At 45.0% G+C, this 19,921-nt stretch overlaps 1 protein-coding gene across 1 annotated transcript in view; it reads right to left on the bottom strand.

Annotated features, from left to right (window-relative positions):
- Positions 1-19,921, bottom strand: part of LOC144698037 (uncharacterized) — a 211,089-nt gene that overhangs the window by 188,192 nt on the left and 2,976 nt on the right. The gene's annotated exons all lie outside the window — the stretch shown is intronic.

The following is a 19,921-nucleotide window of genomic DNA, read 5'->3' on the forward strand; positions in this document are numbered from 1 at the left end:
GTTCGAGAGTCTGCTTTAAAACTTTATAAAAAATAGAAACTGATCAGATTCCCTATCCTCTATCGTATCTTATATTGATCCATCAATCAGAATAAACATGCAAGTCCCTTATGTCCACAGTCACTTACATGAGGTTAACGCTCTGGTGATTCCAGTCCTAGCTGCCCCCTTACATCAGTATCCCTTCACTTTTATACCCTGTAGTGATCCAGCTCTGGCCCCTGACTCTTCTTTGTCTTCTCTGCTGGGCTTTGGCAGGAAGTGAGGAAAAGACAGCTGGAATTTCTCTAATATGTGATTCCCAAGGAGACATTCCCTGGTTCCCAGCAGTTACTTTTTGTCAGAAATTTTCTCATTCTCCCTAAACTCCCCTGCCCACTGTTAATTCTGTTATTTCTGATAGTTTCGCAATTATAGGCATAAATTTCACATTATAATTTGATCTATTCCATTCCTCACTCTGGTTTCTGTTTATATTGTGGTTAATAACAGAGAAACTCTGTCCTTTTCCCTGATCTGATTCGAGTTTTCAATGAGCCGACTCTGGGCAATGGAATGTCTTATCAGTGTTGCCATGGTGACCTGTCTGCAGTGAAGAGCCTGTTTGAGTTTGTAACTCAGGCTGAACTTCTCTATCGCATAATACACATTATATCAGCCATTTCACCTCAATGTATATTTAGCCATCTTTTGTCAATATCTCAAACACTCAAAAGGTATTCAGAGACACAGATCTTTAAAAATGGGAGAGAGGGGGAGTTATTAAGTGTTTAAGAAGCACATGGGATCCTAGGTTTTACGATTCAGGGTGTAGAGTACAAAAGGGACAAAGGTCATGTAAACCTGTACAAATCATCGGTTCAACTGCAGATAGAATATTAGACCAAGTTATGGGGCTTTTACACCAGGAAGGATGTCGAGGCCATGGTGAGAGTGCAGAGGAGATTCACTGAGATGAATCCAGGGAAGAGAGGCTTTAGTTATCAGGAGAGATTCCAGAAACTGGGGAACTTTTCATGAGAACAAAGGGTCATTGGAGATCTGAGGGAGGGGTTCAAAATCCCATCAGGTAAATGAGGAAAAACTATTTCCACAAGTCGGTGAGTCAGTAAAGTAACTGGAGGAGAACAAATTGAAATCATTGCTGAAAGGCTCGGGCCCAGAGGTGAAATATTGAGCAAACAGTACAACAATGTTCAGGTCACTCACTGTACCTTGGAGCTGTGGGCGGGGGATAAACTGCTGGCCTCTCTTATCTCTGGGTTAAATATTATTCTCCAAGAGGTGAAACAAGTCAGTGCTGGAGAATGGGGCATCCTGAGCATCGAGTGTCTGCTAAAATCATTCTCCAGTCAAATCCTGCATGGTTTAGATACAGGATAAAGCTCCCTCTACAATCTACACTGTCCTCAGCAAACACCCCCAGGGCAGCAACAATGTGGGGTTAGTAAAAGAGTAAAGCTCCATCTATACTGTCCCCCTCAAACATCTACAGGACTAGTACAGCATGGGGTTAGATACAGAGTAAAGCTCCCTCTACACCGTTCCTATAAAGCACTCCCAGGGCAGGTACATCACAGGGTTAGATACAGAGTAAAGCTCCCTCTACACTGTCCCCATCAATCACTCCCAGGACAGGTACAGTACGGGGTTAGATACTGAGTAAAGCTCCCTCTACACCGTCCCTATAAAGCACTCCCAGGGCAGGTACAGCACGGAGTTAGATACAGAGTAAATCTCTCTCTGTACTGTCCAATGTTTGGCAGTCATAGATTATGCGCTAAGGGAGGTTATGATATTGTCATTCTTAAGTAGATCTTGAGGTAGAAAGTTGAAATATAATACATAAACTAAACAGATAGAAAGAGTGCATGACTCCTGGAAGGTAAGAGCAGTTTACCGCTCCCAGAGGATGAACAAATGGGTGAGACAGGCAGAATGTTGGTATCTGTTGCCAATGGCTGGGGAAGCAGCCCCTTCTGCTTCTTAATTGAAGTGTTGGGAAGTTTTTCTCCAGTCGCCTTCTGTTTGACGGAGGCTGCCCAGCGTGGATCACATCAAACATCTCTTTTCTGTCCCAAGTGATTGTTTTCCTCTTGAGAGCCTGTTTTTAACCTGTTCTCAGATGGTTGGTTTACGTGTGGGTCATGAGATTCTCTCAGGAATGTCTGTGCTGGAGACATGTGCTTGGCCTGTCCTGTGTTTTTCAATCTGCAAACTGCTGTCGGAATTTTCTTCAAAAGGAATATATTGAATATTAAAGAGATCTTAAGATTTTAGACATCATTATAGAGCAATTTTCTTAAAGATCTCCCCAGCTTGAGTGAGGAAAAGTCCTGACTGAGTTTTCTCAACTGATTTCTGATTAATCTCGCTATTTCTAAGCTATAAGCTTGTTTTCCTCATTTCTTGTTGATATATCGTAGGTAACACAATAAAGTTCCCAGAATAATCTGATCGCCATCAACTTGAATTGGCATTCCTCACATATAGATCACCTCTTTCAATCATATTCCATATCCTTTTGCAGCAGTGCTCCTGATTCTAAATTATTAACGCAACAGATCCTGCATGGACTTAAAAGATTCTCCAGTTTTCGCTTCACCTGCATCCACCTTGTGGATAATTCTTATTAAGTATTATTTCTCCTTGGCCTCCAACCAACCCCACCCAAATCCCCTTTACTTTAATGTTGCTCCTTCTGACAATTGCCAGTGTGTTTAGTTCAATCTTGATTGTTTTAGAGTCAGTTTCTCCACAGTCTATGTGTCAATACCTTAATGATTTAGAAATGTTGACTCACTCTGCTGCCCACAGTAATCACTTTACGTTAATATAAAAGCTAAAAACTGCGGATGCTGGAAATCCAAAACAAAAACAAAAATACCTGGAAAAACTCAGCAGGTCTGACAGCATCTGCGGAGAGGAATACAGTTAATGTTTCGAGTCCGTTTGACTCTTCAACAGAACTTTACGTTGTTCTGTTGTCGAATAGCTGAGCATGTTTGGGACCCATTCTTTACTGCAGGTTCAACATGCATTTCCACATGTTAATGATTTCACACATGACAAATCTGCACACTCACACCAGTACGCCAACATCATGGCACACACTTTATCTGATACAAGCAGTTCTTAGTCTTTCAGGCGATCTTATCAGAAGGTCAAACTGGGTCTTTGTCAAAATATCTTTACTTTACCCCCACTGCAATGGTCTGCAGTAGTGACCAGACTATCAAATGCATCCACAAAACAGTTCATAAACAAAGATACAAATATCTCCAGAAGCTATCAAGTTAAGAGCCTCCACTACACTTTCCATTCACGAGAATGGACAGTGATACCAGGTTGATATATTCCATTCAACTACACCAAAGGTGAAGGAAAATAGGGAGTGTGGGGAATTGTGAAGAGGACCGAGAGTGATTCAGTGTGAACACACAGGTTAGTAAATGGGGCCGGTAGATGTCAGATTGAATTCAACACAGCCGAATATGAACATTTTGTAAGTTACAGTAAAATAAAATATACACCAGACAATGAGTACAGCAGCAGGACTGGGACATCCTGTCTCCAAACACATCCCACCCTGTTCACACTGAGAATCCCAGGGTGGAGAACTGGGACATCCTGTCTCCAAACACATCCCACCCTGTTCACACTGAGAATCCCAGGGTGGAGAACTGGGACATCCTGTCTCCAAACACATCCCACCCTGTTCACTCTGAGAATCCCAGGGTGGAGAACTGGGACATCCTGTCTCCAAACACATCCCACCCTGTTCACACTGAGAGTCCCAGTATTTGGGAGGTGACAGCGTGTTCAAACACTGTGGAGAGGAGAGGGAGGTTGGAGGTGGGGCAGTAGTTTGCAAGGACCGTGGGGGTCAAAGGTTTGTTTTTTGGTGGTGGGGGGTGATAATGACAGATTTGAAGGAGAGAGGGACAGTACCTGGGAGAATGAACTGTTTAAAATCTCAGTGAACTTGGGGAAGTTGGATGATCAGCAGTTTATTGGGAATAGGGTCGATGGAGCAGGAGGTGGGTCTCATGGACAAGATGAGCGCTGAGAGGACATCAGGGGGGATGGGAGAGAAACTAAAGGAAGATTTGGGTTCAGGGCTCAGACAAGGGGGAACTTTAGAGACAGTTTTTCCAGGTGGGTTAGTGGAAGGGAGGGAAGCAGCAGAGCCAGCTGATCGGATTGTCTCAATCTTAGTGACAAAGAAGCTCCATGAGCTCCTCACGCTTGCTGTTGGAGATGAGGGTGGAGGAGAAAGGGGAGAGGGAGAGCCCTTCAAATGGAACTAACTTGTTTTGGAGATAATAGAAAGATTCGACAAACTGTGTTGAGCATAAAGCTGATTCATTTGACTTTGATCCATAATATGAACCCCTATAACTGGACTGGTATTTATTAACATCAGCAGAAACAGATCCCAATGAACATGGCCCAGTCCTGGATGTGATTAACAACAAAATCCAATCACTGTAGTTACTTGTGAACTCGCTGGTGTCTCAGCAGCGCAGATGACTGAGTGAATCCCTTCCCACACTGGGAGCAGGTGAATGGTCTCTCCCCAGTGTGAACTCGCTCATGTCTCAGCAGATTGGATGATTGAGTAAATCTCTTTCCACACTCAGAGCAGGTGAACGGCCTCTCCCCAGTGTGACTGCGCTGGTGTACAGTGAGTTCAGATGATGATTTGAACCCAGTCCCACAGTGAGAGCACCTGAACGGTCTCTCGTCAGTGTGAATATGTTGATGACGAATCAGGTTCCCAGAACTTTTAAAGCCCTTCCCGCAGTCTGGGCATTTAAAAGGTCTTGCAACAGTGGGAACTCGCTGGTGTATCAGCAGGTGGGTTGAATCAGTAAATCCCTTCCCACACTCGGAGCAGATGAACGGCCTCTCCCCAGTGTGACTGTGCTGATGAGCTTCCAGCTCACACGGGTAATGGAATCCCATCCCACATTCTCCACATTTCCATGGTTTCTCCCCAGTGTGACTCTGCTTGTGTCTCGAAGGGCCAGATGATCGGCTGAAGCCTCATCCACACACAGAGCATGTGTACAGTTTCTCCCCACTGTGAACGGTGCTTTTTCCTTTCATGTTCAAAATTCGATGATATTCTGGTTACAATAAATTGGGTGACTCCGTCAGATCCTGATGTGATGTTTGGTTTCAGTTTCCCCACTGTAAATCCTCCCCTTCTAATCCCCTGTGAAATTGATTTAAAACAGAAAAAGGGAGTGAGAGAGAACCCACAAAAACACAAAGGCAGGTTGTGAAATTGAGCTGATTGAATCTGGGAATTTGTGGGGCCGGCACGAGGAAAAAGTGACCATGAAAACTGCTGGATTGTCATAAAAACCCAACTGGTTCACTAATGTCCTTCAGGGAAGGGCTTGAGGAAATAATGGTCAAATAATATGGAATTAATACAGGAATCTTTTGTTAAAGGTTACTTTGGGTAAATTCACAGTGAAACATAATTTAACAGGGGTCAAAACTTGCTCGCAAAAGTAGCGAGGTTAAATCCCCTCACAACAAAGGTGAGTTTACTGATGAGAAATACACACACCTAAAAAAATGGGATTCCATGGTTCTTGCTATGACACTAACAGACAAGCTACAATACTGGCTCTGATAACTAAAACCCCAAAACAGATAAATGAAATACTCAGCCCCAATTTTCATTATCTCAATACCTTGACTCAGCAACATTAACCAACAAGACTTTTACAGGATGTCCAGTTTTCAGGAATTAATTCAAAATAACATTTCCTAGAAATTGAACGGACACCCTCACTATAATAGGTGGTCCTTTCACCAAATATAGAATACTAATTAGAGGTGGTCTGTTAGTGATCAAATGGGCATCTTCTACCATTAACTATACAACCTCAAAATTCATGATAAATATCTCAACCCAAACTTGAGTCTTTAGATTTGTCAGGGGGATTCATCAGGTTCAGAACTGTTCTGAATGGAGTGAATCTCACATTCTGGAGGTTAAGGAAATATTACTTTCATATTTGATGGATATTCTTACTGACTGTAGAATTCTTATATCCGTAACAAGGAAAGTTTAAACTTTGGATTCTCATATAGAGATCAGAACTAGTTATCTTTTCAGGATTTATTTAGCTTTGAAAATTATACTCTTTATATACTCACAAGATCGCATGTTTTCTTATAATAACAGCCGTTTCATCAATGACCTTCCTTCCATCATAAGGTCAGAAGTGGGGATGTTAGCTGATGATTGCACGATGTTCAGCACCATTCGTAACTCCTCAGATACTGAAGCAGCCCATGTCCAAATGCAGCAAGACCTGGGCAATAGCCAGGCTTGGGCTGACAAGTGGCAAGTTACATTTGCACCACACAAGTGTCAGGCAATGAGCATCTCCAACGCGAGAGAATCCAACCATCACCCCTTGACATTCAATGGCATTACCATCACTGAATCCCCGACTATCAACATCCTGGGGGTTACCATTGACCAGAAACTGAACTGGACTAGCCATATAAATACTGTGGCTACAAGAGCAGATCAGAGGCTAGGAATCGTGTGATGAGCAACTCACCTCCTAACTCCCCAAAGCCTGTCCACCATCTACAAGGCACAGGTCAGGAGTGTGTTGGAATATTCTCCACTTGCCTGAATGAGTGCAATTCCCACAACACTCAAGAAGCTTGACACCATTCCGGACAAAGCAGCCTGCTTGATTGGCACCATGTCCACAAACATTCACTCCCTCTACCACCTTCGCACAGTAGCACAATGTGTACCATCCACTAGATGCACTGCAGGAATTCAATGAGGCTCCTTAGACAACAACTTTCACACCCACGACCACTACCATCTAGAAGGACAAGGGCAGCAGATAGATGGGGACACCACCACCTGGAAATTCCCCTCCAATTCAATCACCATCCTGACTTGGAAATATATCACCATTCCTTCACTGTCGCTTGGTCAAAATCCTGGAACTCCCTTCCTAATAGCACTGTGGGTGTACCTACACCACATGGACTGCAGCGGTTCAAGAAGGTAGCTCATCAGCAACTGGGGATGGGCAAGAAATGCTGGCCCAGCCAGTGAAGCCCACATCCTTACAGCTGCAGGATCCATCGCTCCCTCCCAAACGAATAAAAAAAAAGGAGAGAGTGAGAGATACAGAGAGAGAGAGAAAGATGGAGGCAGGGTGGAAGGAGAAAGATTTCAAACATCTGCTACACAACCAGAGCATTGACAGAATCTCCCAAACCTTCAACCTCCACCACCCAGAAGGACCAGGGTAGCAGGTATATGTGCAGACCATCACCTCCAAGTTCCCCTCCCAAGTCACACACCCTCCTGACTTGTCTGACATCCAGTACTGGATGAACAGAAATTTCCTGAATTTAAATATTAGGAAGACTAAAGCCATTGACTTCAGTCCCCACTACAAACTCCACTCCCTAGTCACCGACTCCATTCCTCTCCCTGACAACTGTCTGAGGCTGAACCAGATTGTTCACAACCATGGTGAAATATTTCACCCCAAGATGAGCTTCCAACTACATATCCACATCATCACCAAGACCGCCTATTTCCACTTCAGTAACATCTCCTGACTCCACCCCAGTATCGGCTCATCTGCTGCTGAAACTCTCATCCATTTCTTTGTTACCTCTAGACTTTACTATCCTAATGAACTCCCGACCGGCCAGCCTCCTACATTCAATCTCCCTGTAATCTTCAGTCATCCAAAACTCTGCTGCCCATGTGCTTACTTGCACCAAGTCTTGTTCACCTCTGTGCTCACTGACCTACAAAGATCCCTGTTTTAGAAGCACCTTCATTTTCAAATTCTCACTCTTGTTTTCCTCCATGGTTGTGATCATCCCTATCTCTGTAACCCCCTCCAGCCACACATCCCTTTCAGATCTCGACACTTATCTAATTCCAGCCTCTTATCATACCTGATTTTAATCGCTCCACCATTGGTGACCGTTCTTTCATTTGCCTCGGCCTCAAGTTCTGGAATTTCTTCCTTAAACTTCTCCACCTCACTTTCTACCCTTTAAGATACCCCTTAAAACCGACCTCTTTGACCAAGCTTTTGGTCACCTGCCCTAATATCTCCTTATGTGACTCAGTGTCAAACGTTACTTTGTAACATTTCTGTGAAATACCTTGTGAAGTTTTATTATGTTAGAGGCACATAGTAAATTATTGTCACTGACTTGGACATATGTCGTTGTTCTGCCTCATCAGTAAGACATTGCAACTCAAAGCGTGAATCAGTTTGATGGACAAGTTGTTCCCATTGTCATTGAAAATATTGCAAAAACATTGCCCCCAACAAAGATGGCGACCGCGCATGCGCCCTCCTGTACATTGCCTCCAAAAAAGATGGCGGCCATCTCCCCCGCGTCGGTAACTGGGAAAAAGCTGCGGCCTCGCTCGATACAAACAGGTGACGGTCTCCCCGGCATCATTCCCGGGGTTTGCTGCTTATACAACATATTTGCGAAGCCTCCCGCCCATCCGACGGACCCATCGCTCCCTCCGCCCCACCATTCACCCACTCACCGATTGAGGCTCAGAGAAAGGTCCATCTCTCCATCGCCATTACTCACACTGCGCATGCTTCACCCCCAGCCCGGCCCCGCCCCTCATTCACTCCGATTGGTTGGAGGACCAGCCGCTCCCGCTTGGTCCTCCGGTTCTTTCTATTGGTCCGGAGCTGCCATGAATCAGCCGGGCATTGTGACGGATTCAAATGGTGAGAGCGGCCACAGACTCAGCCTGACTTGCTGATTCTTGGCAGCATTTTCTGTTTGGGAATTAGAGCTTGAGATGGATGGTCAGTTGCCCTCTGTCCAGGGGGGATTCACACTCATTTCCCTAGTGCACAGATTATCACCTTTACTTTACATGTTATTATCTGAAATTGTTGAAATGAATGTTGAGCCTGGAAGGTTGTAAAGTGTCTAATCAAAGATGAGCTGCTGTTCCTCCAGCTTCCATTGATATTCATTGGAACAGTGCAGGAGTCCGAGGACAGAGAGGTCAGAGAGGGAGTTGGTGGAGAATTAAACTGGTAAATAGCTTGAAGCTCAGGATCATGACTGCAGACCGAATGGTGATGATCCATAGAGCTGTCACTCAATCGGGATTTCGTCTCCTCAACGTAGAGGAGATCACATCGTGAGCAGTGAATACACATCACTAGATACCAAGGAGTACAAGGAAATCACTTTGTCACCTGGAATGTTGGAAGGGAGGAGGTGAAAGGGTGGGTGCTGAATCGGCTGTGCTTGAATGGAAATGATTCATAGTGTTGTTCAAAAGAACACAAGAAATAAGAGCAGGGGTAGACAGTCCGTTCCATTGAGCCTGCTCCAACATTGAATGATCTTCGACCTCCACTCTACTTCCTCTCCCCCCACCCAATCCATTGATTCCCTGAGTGTCCAAATATTAATGGATTTCCATCTTGAATATGCTTATGATGGAGAACAATAAATTCAATTGAAGTTTTAATCTGGAAAATGCACAAACAAGGTGCTCTTGAATTGCACTTCACTTCCTCACTGCTTGCCAATCATGTTAACTGTACTTTCCACTGGCCCTGTGCAGAAATCTAGTCATTCTCTGACTGTTTAAAAATAAGAGGTCGCCTATTTAAACAGAGATGAGGCGAGTTGTTTTCTCTCATAGGATTTTGAGTCTTTGGAACTCTCTTCCTGAAAAGGTGGTGGAAGCAGTGTCTTTGAATATTTTTAAGGCAGAGGTGGATAGATTCATCATAAGCAAAGGGGTGATAGGATATTGGATTCAGATCTGAGGTTACTATCAGACATGGTCTTATTAAATGGTGGAGCAGGCTCGAGGGGCCGAATTGCTCCTTGTTCGGATGTTACTGGTAAGACAAAGTTTAAATGTTCTATGTATGGGAAGAAAAATCACTTGTTCACATCGCCTGCTGAGACTACAGTGAATTCACATCTAACTGTAGGGGGTTATTCTGTTGTTATTTACATCCAGGACAGAACTATGGCAGAGGGCGGGTGCATTTCATTTGTCATATCAATTTACTTAATAATATTATATCTTGGCACTATCATTCAATCGTCATAGGGTCACAAAACACAATTTTCTGTTCATAAAATTTGGTTTTCAATGGCGACGGGGCTACCCAGCATTCAAATGGGAGGAGAATGTGCCCTATCCTCACTGCAGCTCCCTGCACATGCGCATCAGAGCGTGAGCGCGCGCTCGGAGCGTTTTGGCCAGCTTCGTGAGCACGCGCAGTGCTGGTCTGTGACTGAAGCTGCTCAGAGCGGGTCAGAGAATGTCGAGTGGAGCAAACTAACAGAGTTAGTGGGTGTGTGAGGAGGAATGCAGCCAGCGGAGTGGACAGGGATGCTTCGTAAAGACACAGTGCAGGCCGCAAACCCCAAATAACAAGGTACCGGTCCTGTGTTTACAGGAACGAAAAAGTCTGGATTTCTCCCTTCGCCAGGCCCAGATTAACGGCCGCCATCTTTATAGGGGGCAATGTGTAGCAGGGCGCATGCGCGGTCATCCTGGTCCAGGTATCAGGAGGAGAGAATATAGTGAATTTCTATCCTGGACTGACAGCGATGGATTTTGGAAACTCCTCTTGCAGGGGGTTCGAAGGGGAAGATTTACTCACAGCAAACCCAAACCAGGAGTAATGTTTGTCTCTTCGCAGTTTATATCCTGGACTGACACTGATGGATTGTTTTGCAAACTCCTTTTTACAGGACATTAAATGGGAAGGATTTGCATTTGGGAAACTCAAACCAAACATCACATTAAGATCTAACAGAATCACTCAATTCATCGGAATGTGATATTATCGGCCTCTGACTGTAAGCATTGAGTTCCAGGTCATTACCACTCACTGTGGAAAATTTTCTCCTCACATGGCCCATGTACATCTTGCCCCAAATCTTAAGTCTGTGTCATGTAATCATTTTACAATCAGATACTGTGAACAGCTTTTATTTAACTACGTTATCTAAGCCAATCATAAACTTGTACACCCCTATCGAATCTCCTCTCAATCTACTTTGCTCCAAGGAGAACAACACCAGTTTCTCTAAACGAACTTTATTAGTAAAATGCTGTTAGGTAAGGAGTTACAGGTTATTCACCCGGCGATGATGAAGGAACAGGGATATATCTCCAAATCAACAATAATAATTTGTCTTACATTGAAAGTGCTAGAGAAACACAATGTTCCAAGGCATTTCACAGAAATATTGCAAAGCAACATTTGCCACTGAGTCACATAAGGAGATATGAGGTTAGGTAACCAAAAGCTTGATCAAAGAGGTCGGTTTTAAGGGGTATCTTAAAAGAGGAAAGAGAGGTGGAGAGGTTTAAGGAGGAAATTCCAGAGCTTGTGGCCTAGGCAAATGAAAGAACGGTCACCAATGGTACAACGATTAAAATCAGGAATTCTCAGGAGGCTGGAATTAGAGGAGCTGAGATACCTCTGAGGGTTGTGAGGCTGGATTACAGAGATAGGGAGGGAGAGACCCTGGAGGGATTTGAAAATATGGATGAGAAATTAAAAATGTTGCTTCTTATCCCAGAGCCTTTGTAGGTCGGTGAGCATAGGGGTGAAGGGTGAACAAGACTTGGTGCGAGTAAGCACACGGGCAGCAGAGTTTTGGATGGCCTCAAGATTACAGGGAGGGTGAATGTGGGAGGCCGGCCAGGAGTGTGTTAGGATAGTTAAGTCTAGAGGTAATAAAGGAGTAGATGAGAGTTTCAGCAGCAGATGAGCTGAGACTGGGGTGGAGTCGGGCGATGTTACTGAGGTGGAAATAGGCGGTCTTGATGATGATGTGGATATGTGGTTGGAAGCTCATCTTGGGGTGAAATATTTCACCATGGTTGTGAACAGTCTGGTTCAGTCTCAGACAGTTGTCAGGGAGAGGGATGGAGTCCGTGGCTAGGGAGTGGAGTTTGTAGTGGGGACTGAAGACAATGGCTTCAGTCTACCCGATATTTAAATGGAGGAAATTTCTGTTCATCCGGTACCGGATGTCAGACAAGTCAGGAGGGTGTGTGGCTTGGAGGTGATGGTGTTCACATTCACCTGCTACCCTGGGCCTTCCAGGTGGTGGAGGTTGAGGATTTGGGAGGTTTTGTGAAAGTTCTGGTTTAGTTGTCAGTTTATCAAAACCCTCTCCTCACCCCCTGCCTCTACCACTGCCCTTTCTTCTCTACTTCTACCACTCCCCTTCTCTCTCTGCCTCTCCCAGTGCCCTGCTGTCTCTGCCTCTCCCACTGCCCCTTCTCTCTCTGCCTCTCCCACTGCCCTTCTCTCTCTGCCTCTCCCAGTGCCCTGCTGTCTCTGCCTCTCCCACTGCCCTTCTCTCTCTGCCTCTCCCACTGCCCCTTCTCTCTCTGCCTCTCCCACTGCCCTGCTGTCTCTGCCTCTCCTATTGCCCTTCCCTCTCTGCCTCTCCCACTCCCCTTCTCTTTCTGCCTCTCCCACTGCCCTGCTGTCTCTGCCTCTCCCACTCTCCTTCTCTCTCTGCCTCTCCCACTCCCCTTCTCTCTCTGCCTCTCCCACTCCCCTTCTCTCTCTGCCTCTCCCACTCCCCTTCTCTCTCTGCCTCTTCCACTCCCCTTCTTTCTCTGCCTCTCCCATTCCCTTCTCTCTCTGCCTCTCCCACTCCCCTTGTCTATCTTCCTCTCTCTATCACATAGAATTCTATGTGGGTTGCAGATGCTCCATCACTGAATATATTTCAGACTGGGATGGAGAGATTTTTGGTCTCTCAGGGAGTCAAGGGATATGGAGAGTGGGCGGGAAAGTGGAGTTGAAGCCCAAGATCAGCCACGATTGTATTGAATGGTGGAGTCGGCTCGACGGGGTGGCAGGTTCCCTCCCCTGAAGGACATTAGTGAACCAGTTAGGTTTTTATGACAATCCAGCAGTTTTCATGGTCACTTTTTCCTCGTGCCGGCCCCACAAATTCCCAGATTCATTCAGCTCAATTTCACAACCTGCCTTTGTGTTTTTGTGGGTTCTCTCTCATTCCTTTTTACTGTTTTAAATCATCAGGTTATTGGAAGGATTTTGAACATGGAAGGAAAAAGCACCGTTTACAGTGGGGAGAAACCATACACGTGTTTTGTGTGTGGACGAGACTTCAGCCGATCATCTGACCTGTCAAAACATAAATGCAGTCACAACAGGGAGAAACTGTGGAAATGTGGGGACTGTGGGAAGGGATTCAGATCCCCATTGGACCTGGCAATTCATCGGCGCAGTCACACTGGGGAGAGGCCGTTCACCTGCTCCGAGTGTGGGAAGGGATTCATAAATTCATCCCACCTGCTGTGACACCAGCGAATTCACACTCAGGAGAAACCATTCATCTGCCCTGAGTGTGGGAAAGGATTTACTCAGTTATCCCACCTGCAGACACACCAGAGAATTCATAATGGGGAGAGACTGTTCATCTGCTCTGAGTGTGGGAAGCGATTCACTGATGCATCCAACCTGTTGACACACCAGCGAGTTCACACTAATGAGAGACCTTTTAAATGCCCAGACTGCAGGAAGTGCTACAAAAGTTCCAGGGAACTGATGTTCCATCAACGTATTCACACTGACGAGAGACCGTTCAGGTGCTCTCACTGTGGGACTGGGTTCAGACAATCATCTCAACTCACTGCACACCAGCGAATTCACACTGGGGAGAGGCCGTTCACCTGCTCCGTGTGTGGGAAGGGATTCACTCAGTCATCCAACCTGCGCGCACACCAACGAGTTCACACTGGGGAGAGGCCATTCACCTGCTCTGTGTGTGGGAAGAGATTCAGTCAGTCATCCAACCTGCTGACACATCACAGAACTCACACTGGGGAGAGACCGTTCACCTGCTCAATGTGTGGGAAGGAATTCTCTACTTCACCCAATCTGCTGAGACACCAGCGAGTTCACAAGTAACTATAGTGATTGGATTTTGTTGTTGATCACATCCAGGACTGAACCATGTTCATTGGGGTCTGTTTCTGCTGATGTTAATAAACTTGTTACAACTCACTGGGAATGGTGCACTGTAATATCCAGCCCCACTGCTCCCCGAGCCAAGACAAATGTGAAAAGTTTTATTAGACCACCAGATTGCCCCAATTCTACCTAACTGTTTAATTTAGGTTAACAGAATACAAGCACCAGGTTTGTAAACTTAACAAGTAAATAACTGTTTATTAAACAAATCGTCTTTAACCAGTGGCAAAAGCAACATGAACTGCTAACTTTTAACTCTATTACAAGCTGTACCCCTTCTTAAACCCCGACAAACAAACACACGCAAACACACACAAATACAAACGCAAACACACACACACAAATACAAACACAAACACACACACACAAATACGAACGCAAACACACACACAAATACAAATGCAAACACACACACAAATGCAAACACACACACAAATACAAACGCAAACGCACAAATACAAACGCAAACACACAAAATACAAACACAAACACACACACAAATACAAATACAAACACACAAATACAAACACACACAAATACAACATAAACACACAAATACAAACATACACAAATACAAACGTAAACACAAATGCAAACACACACAAATACAAACACACACACAAACACATGTAAGACACACAAAACATGGATTTTAAGAGTGAGATAAAACAGTTCAATAACACCATTCCAGAGTTCAGGATTAGATGGATTGACTTTGATTGCTTTCTTCCAAATTCCTTGCAGGTTGTTGTGGCTGACATGAGGTGGTCTCCCAGCACTTGCAGTCTGTCGTTCTCTGGTTGAAACTTGATTTTAATGTTTCTACTGGTGATTTCTCTGTTACGACCAAGCAGTTGATAAAGTTGAGTTATTTAAAAATCCCAGAGGGAGACTTTAACCAAATATCATAACCAATAATTTTAAATATTATGTTTAAGGTGCAACTCTAAATTCAGGAATCAGACCACTAGTTCTCGAGAGGTTTTATATTAAGCTAAATGAAACATTTTATTAATTTACACAAGTTAAATATATGCACATGGCTACAAATTACTAGGATCATAACTTTAAATTCCCAAACTATTCTCCATGAAGGCAACAGCAACCCATAGACTTAACCAGACACCAGGCAAAGCATTTTCACCTCACAAATTCAAAATTAGGTTCATTTCACTTTGGTTCCTGTGGAGACAGTTGAAGGCTTACAGCTGCTTTACTTACATTGCCTCTGTCCTACACACACAACACGGCTGTCTTGTCAGACCTAGCACAGCTCATTGAATGTCAATTCTCATTGTATCACCAACCTCTTTGAACTCCACCTCTCTAACTATAAAACCCCTTTCATTGTACCAATTTTATTAGCAATGTAAATATATTGCTTGGTCTCTGCAAGCAAGGTGTCAGAATTCACCCCACTTTTTGAATGGTCTATTCAAAAAATGGAAATGCACTCTATCTCTCTTATATCTCACAACTAGTACACATCAAAGCACCCAGACTAGCTGGCTTTTGTCCAGTTAAGACACCCACAGACTAAACCTCTATTTTTAAAGAAAAATATTTTCCAATAATATATACATGAATAGCTTCATGACATTCCCCTCTTTTCCTCTTGACAGGGGCTTCTCAAAGAAAGCAGAATCCAATGGTATGAGGAATAGCCAGCTGGCTACAATGGCAGGATTACTGGAATCTCACAAAACACAGGAGAGAGAGGTTTCAGGTCTTTCCTCTTTTCAGGCTAGGAGCTGATCTACTGCACAATCACCACACAGAACCTGGCCACTTGGTCAGGAGCCAATCAAAACTCCATTGCTAGGCAGTTCCCTAGGCCTCCTTTCCAGTACCATTTTGTCCAACCAGGCACACTGTTCCAAGAGATAGCAACATTGTATATTTCACATCCTGTTCCAGGGAACATGTCTTTCAACTGCAGCCATGGTAGTTTTTAAAGCCAAGCCACAGTCCAAGAAAATTGGGGAAAAAATGCTTTTACAACAGTCCAACAGAAATGAAAAGATATATTCCTTAGAAACTTCAGTCCAGTTATACATGTTAACATTCTGGACAAAAGTCAAATAAATCAGCTTTCTGTTAAATACAGTGTATTGAATCTTTTTAACATCTCTAACACAAGTTATTTCATTTTGAAGGGCTCTTCTTCTTTCCTGTCTCCTCCATCCTCACCTCCAACAACAAGTGTGAGGAGCTCATGGAGCTTCTTTGTCACTAAGATTGAAATAATCTGATCAGCTGCCTCTGCTGCTTCCCTCCTCCCAGTGCTCATCTCCCATGTCCGACCTCTGAACCCACATCTTTCTTTAGTTTCTCTCCCACCTCCCCTCATGCACCCCCCAGTGCTCATCTTTTCCATGAAACCCACCTCCTGCCTCATCGACCCTGTTCCCACTGAACTGCTGATAACCCAACTTCCCCATGTTCACTGATATTGTTAACAGTTTTCGCTCTTCAGATACTGTCCATCTCTCCCTCAAACCATCAACCCCTTCCTCAAGGGACAAACCCTTGACACCACTATCCATGCAAACTACTGCCCCACCTCCAATTTCCCTTTCCTCTCCAAACTCTTTGGACATGTTCACACCTCCCAAATCTGTGCCCATCTTTCCCAGAACTCCATGTTTGAATCCCCCCAATCAGGTTTCTGCCCTGCCACAGTACTGAAACAGCTCTGACCAATGCCACCAATGACATCCTATGTGACTGTGACAAAGGTAAACTATCCCTTCTCGATCTGTCTGCAGCCTTTGACAGGGTTGACCACACCATTCTGCTCCAACACCTCTCCACTGTCATCCAGCTGGGTGGGGCTGCTCTCTCCTGGTTCCATTCTTCTCTGTCTAATCATAGCCAGAGAATCACTTGGAATGTCTTCCCTTCCCACTCCCATAGTTACCTCTGGTGTCCACAAAGGATCCGGCCTTGGCTTCCCCTTATTTCTCATCAACATGCTCCCCACAACGACATCATCTGAAAACACAGTGTCAGTTATCACATGGACACTGACAGTGCCCAGCTCTACCTCACCACCACCTCTCTCCACTTCTCCACTTTTGTTAAATTTTCAGACTGTTTGTCTAATATCCAGTGGTGAATTGTGCAGAAATTTCCTTCAATTCAATATAGCGAAGACTGAACCCATTGTTTTCATTCCCGAGCGACCAACTCCATTCCTCTCCCTGGCAACAGTCTGAGACTAAACCAGACTTTTTGGATGCTTGATGCCAGGTTCGACCCCGATATAAGTTGTGACTCGGGTGTCTGTGTCCTGGTGATTTGCGGATGATACGAAGATTGGAAATGTTGTCAACTGTGATAGGGAAAGCCATGAACTTCAAAAGGACATAGACATGTTGGTGGATTGGGCAGACAAGTGGCAGATGAAGTTCAATGCAGAGAAGTGTGAGGTGATTTGTTTTGGTAGGAAATATATGGTGAGATAGCATAAAATAAAGGGAGACCCTCTAAAGGAGGTGCAGGAACAGAGGGACCTCTGTGTGTACGTACTTAAGTCATTGAGGATGGCAGGGAATGTTGAGAGAGCAGTTAATAAAGCATTTAGTATCTTAGGCTTCATTAATATGGGTATTGAGTACAAGAGTAAGGAGGTCATGTTGAACTTGTATAAGACACTTGTCAGGCTTCACCTGGAGTACAGTGTCCAGTTCTGTGCACCATACTTGAGGAAGGATGTGAAGGCTTTGGAGAGAATACATAGGAGATTAACAAGAATAATTCCCAGGATGAAGAACTGTAGCAATGAGGATAGATTAGAGAGGTTAGGACTGTTTTCCTTGGAGAAAGGAAGGCTGAGAGGAGATTTAATAGACGGATTCAAGATCCTGAGGGGTATGGACAGGGTAGTGAGAAAATGTTCGCACTTAAGAGAACATCAAGAACTGGAGGGCACAGATTCAAAATAATTGAAAAAAGGAGCAATTGTGATGTGAGGGGAAAAAAATCACCCAGAGGGTGGTTGGATTCTGGAAAAATCTTCCTGAAAGGGTGGTGGAGGCAGGTTCGATCGAGGTATTCAAAAGGGAATTGGATTGTTACATGGAGAGAGAGAATGTGCAAGGTTACGGGGATAAGGCAGGGGAGTGGGACAAGGTGGAATGTTCTTTCAGTGAGTCAGTGCAGACTCAATGGACAAATTGGCCTCCTTCTACACTGTAACGATAATGTGATACTGTGAAGAACAACAACAACTTCTATTTATATCAAGCTTTTAACATGATAAAATGTCCCAAGGAATTTCACAGGAGCAGGACATATTAGGCCAGATGGCCAAAAGCTTGGTCAAAGAGGTCAGTCATCAGGACTGTCTGAAAGGGGGAAAGTGAATGAGAAAGGTGAGAGGTTTAGGGAGGAAATTCCAGCGCTTAGGGTCCAGGCAGCTGAAGGCACGGTCACCAATGGTGGAGTGATTAAAATCGGGGATGAAAGACATCTGGTAATGGTGCTCCATGTATGTGGGCCCCATATCCCAGGCTCAAGGCCCAAATCTGAACTTTGGGTCATAGTTTGACTGTCCCGGGTCTCAGAGAAAAACAATTCCCCAAAAAAACATCTTGTAGGAATTTTGTTTATTGATACCATAAAAAGTTTGGACCAGTTGAGTCCTCCTGTGCACTCGATGGGGATTTACATTAACATAATTAAAATTCTCTGTATTTCAGTGTCAGAACAATATGTTTTAGCAAAGATAAAAAAATATATAAATACTGAACAGAACAAACCTGGAGAAATAAACATCAGGTCAATCACCATTAGAAAGTGATAAGTTAGTGGTCACTGTTTCAGGTGGGACTCCTTCAGAATGAACACTTCCCACCACCAGCACCAACCCCCCCTCCCCCACCCCCCTCCCTGTGAACTGAACATTCCTTCACCCACTCACCCACCCATTGCACATCCACCCAATGGCTCCCAGCCTGGATTGACATTCAGCATGAACCCAGTGAGAGGGTGAGCTGGCCCACGGGATGTCAGAATGGACAAGAGCTGGAAGTGGTTCCAATCAATACATTTTCTGTGTCCTTGTTAAAAACAGGAAACTTAATATTTTGTCAAACCCCCATGTGCACACCCTTGGTGAATTACAATTTCTCACCCAGTCCTTTCCTCTGGTTTCAACTTGGTGCATCCTGTGTGGGTTCAGCAGAGGTAGAGACAGGCTGCTCGGGAGATGGGGGCAGAGTGTCGGGAGATGGGGGCAGAGTGTCAGGAGATGGGGGCAGAGTGTCGGGAGATTGGGGCAGCGTGTCAGGAGATGGGGCATAGTGTCGGGAGATGGGGGCAGCGTGTCAGGAGATGGGGGCAGAGTGTCGGGAGATGGGGCAGAGTGTCAGGAGATGGGGCAGCGTGTCGGGAGACGGGGGCTGAGTGTCGGGAGATGGGGGCAGAGTGTCGGGAGATGGGGCAGTGTGTCGGGAGATGGGGGCAGAGTGTCGGGAGACGGGGGCAGAGTGTCAGGAGATGGGGGCAGAGTGTCGGGAGATGGGGGGCAGAGTGTTGGGAGATGGGGCAGTGTGTCGGGAGATGGGGCAGAGTGTCGGGAGATGGGGCAGCATGTCGGGAGTTGGGAGATGGGGGCAGAGTGTCGGGATATTGGCGCAGTGTGTCAATAGGTGGGGGCAGAGTGTCAGGAGATGGTGGTAGGGTGTTGGGAGATGGGGGCAGTGTGTCGAGAGGTGGGGGCAGAGTGTCAGGAGATGGGATATATACTGTACGTGTTGCTCAGCTTCATAATCCACATCTATCAGTAATGGACTTGCTGCCATCTCGAACAAAACTGTTTTCACCACTAAGGCTCCACTGGTATTTAATAGTCT

Source organism: Cetorhinus maximus, chromosome 23 (genome assembly GCF_964194155.1).
Source record: "Cetorhinus maximus chromosome 23, sCetMax3.hap1.1, whole genome shotgun sequence".
In the NCBI taxonomy this organism is placed as follows: Eukaryota; Metazoa; Chordata; class Chondrichthyes; order Lamniformes; family Cetorhinidae; genus Cetorhinus; species Cetorhinus maximus.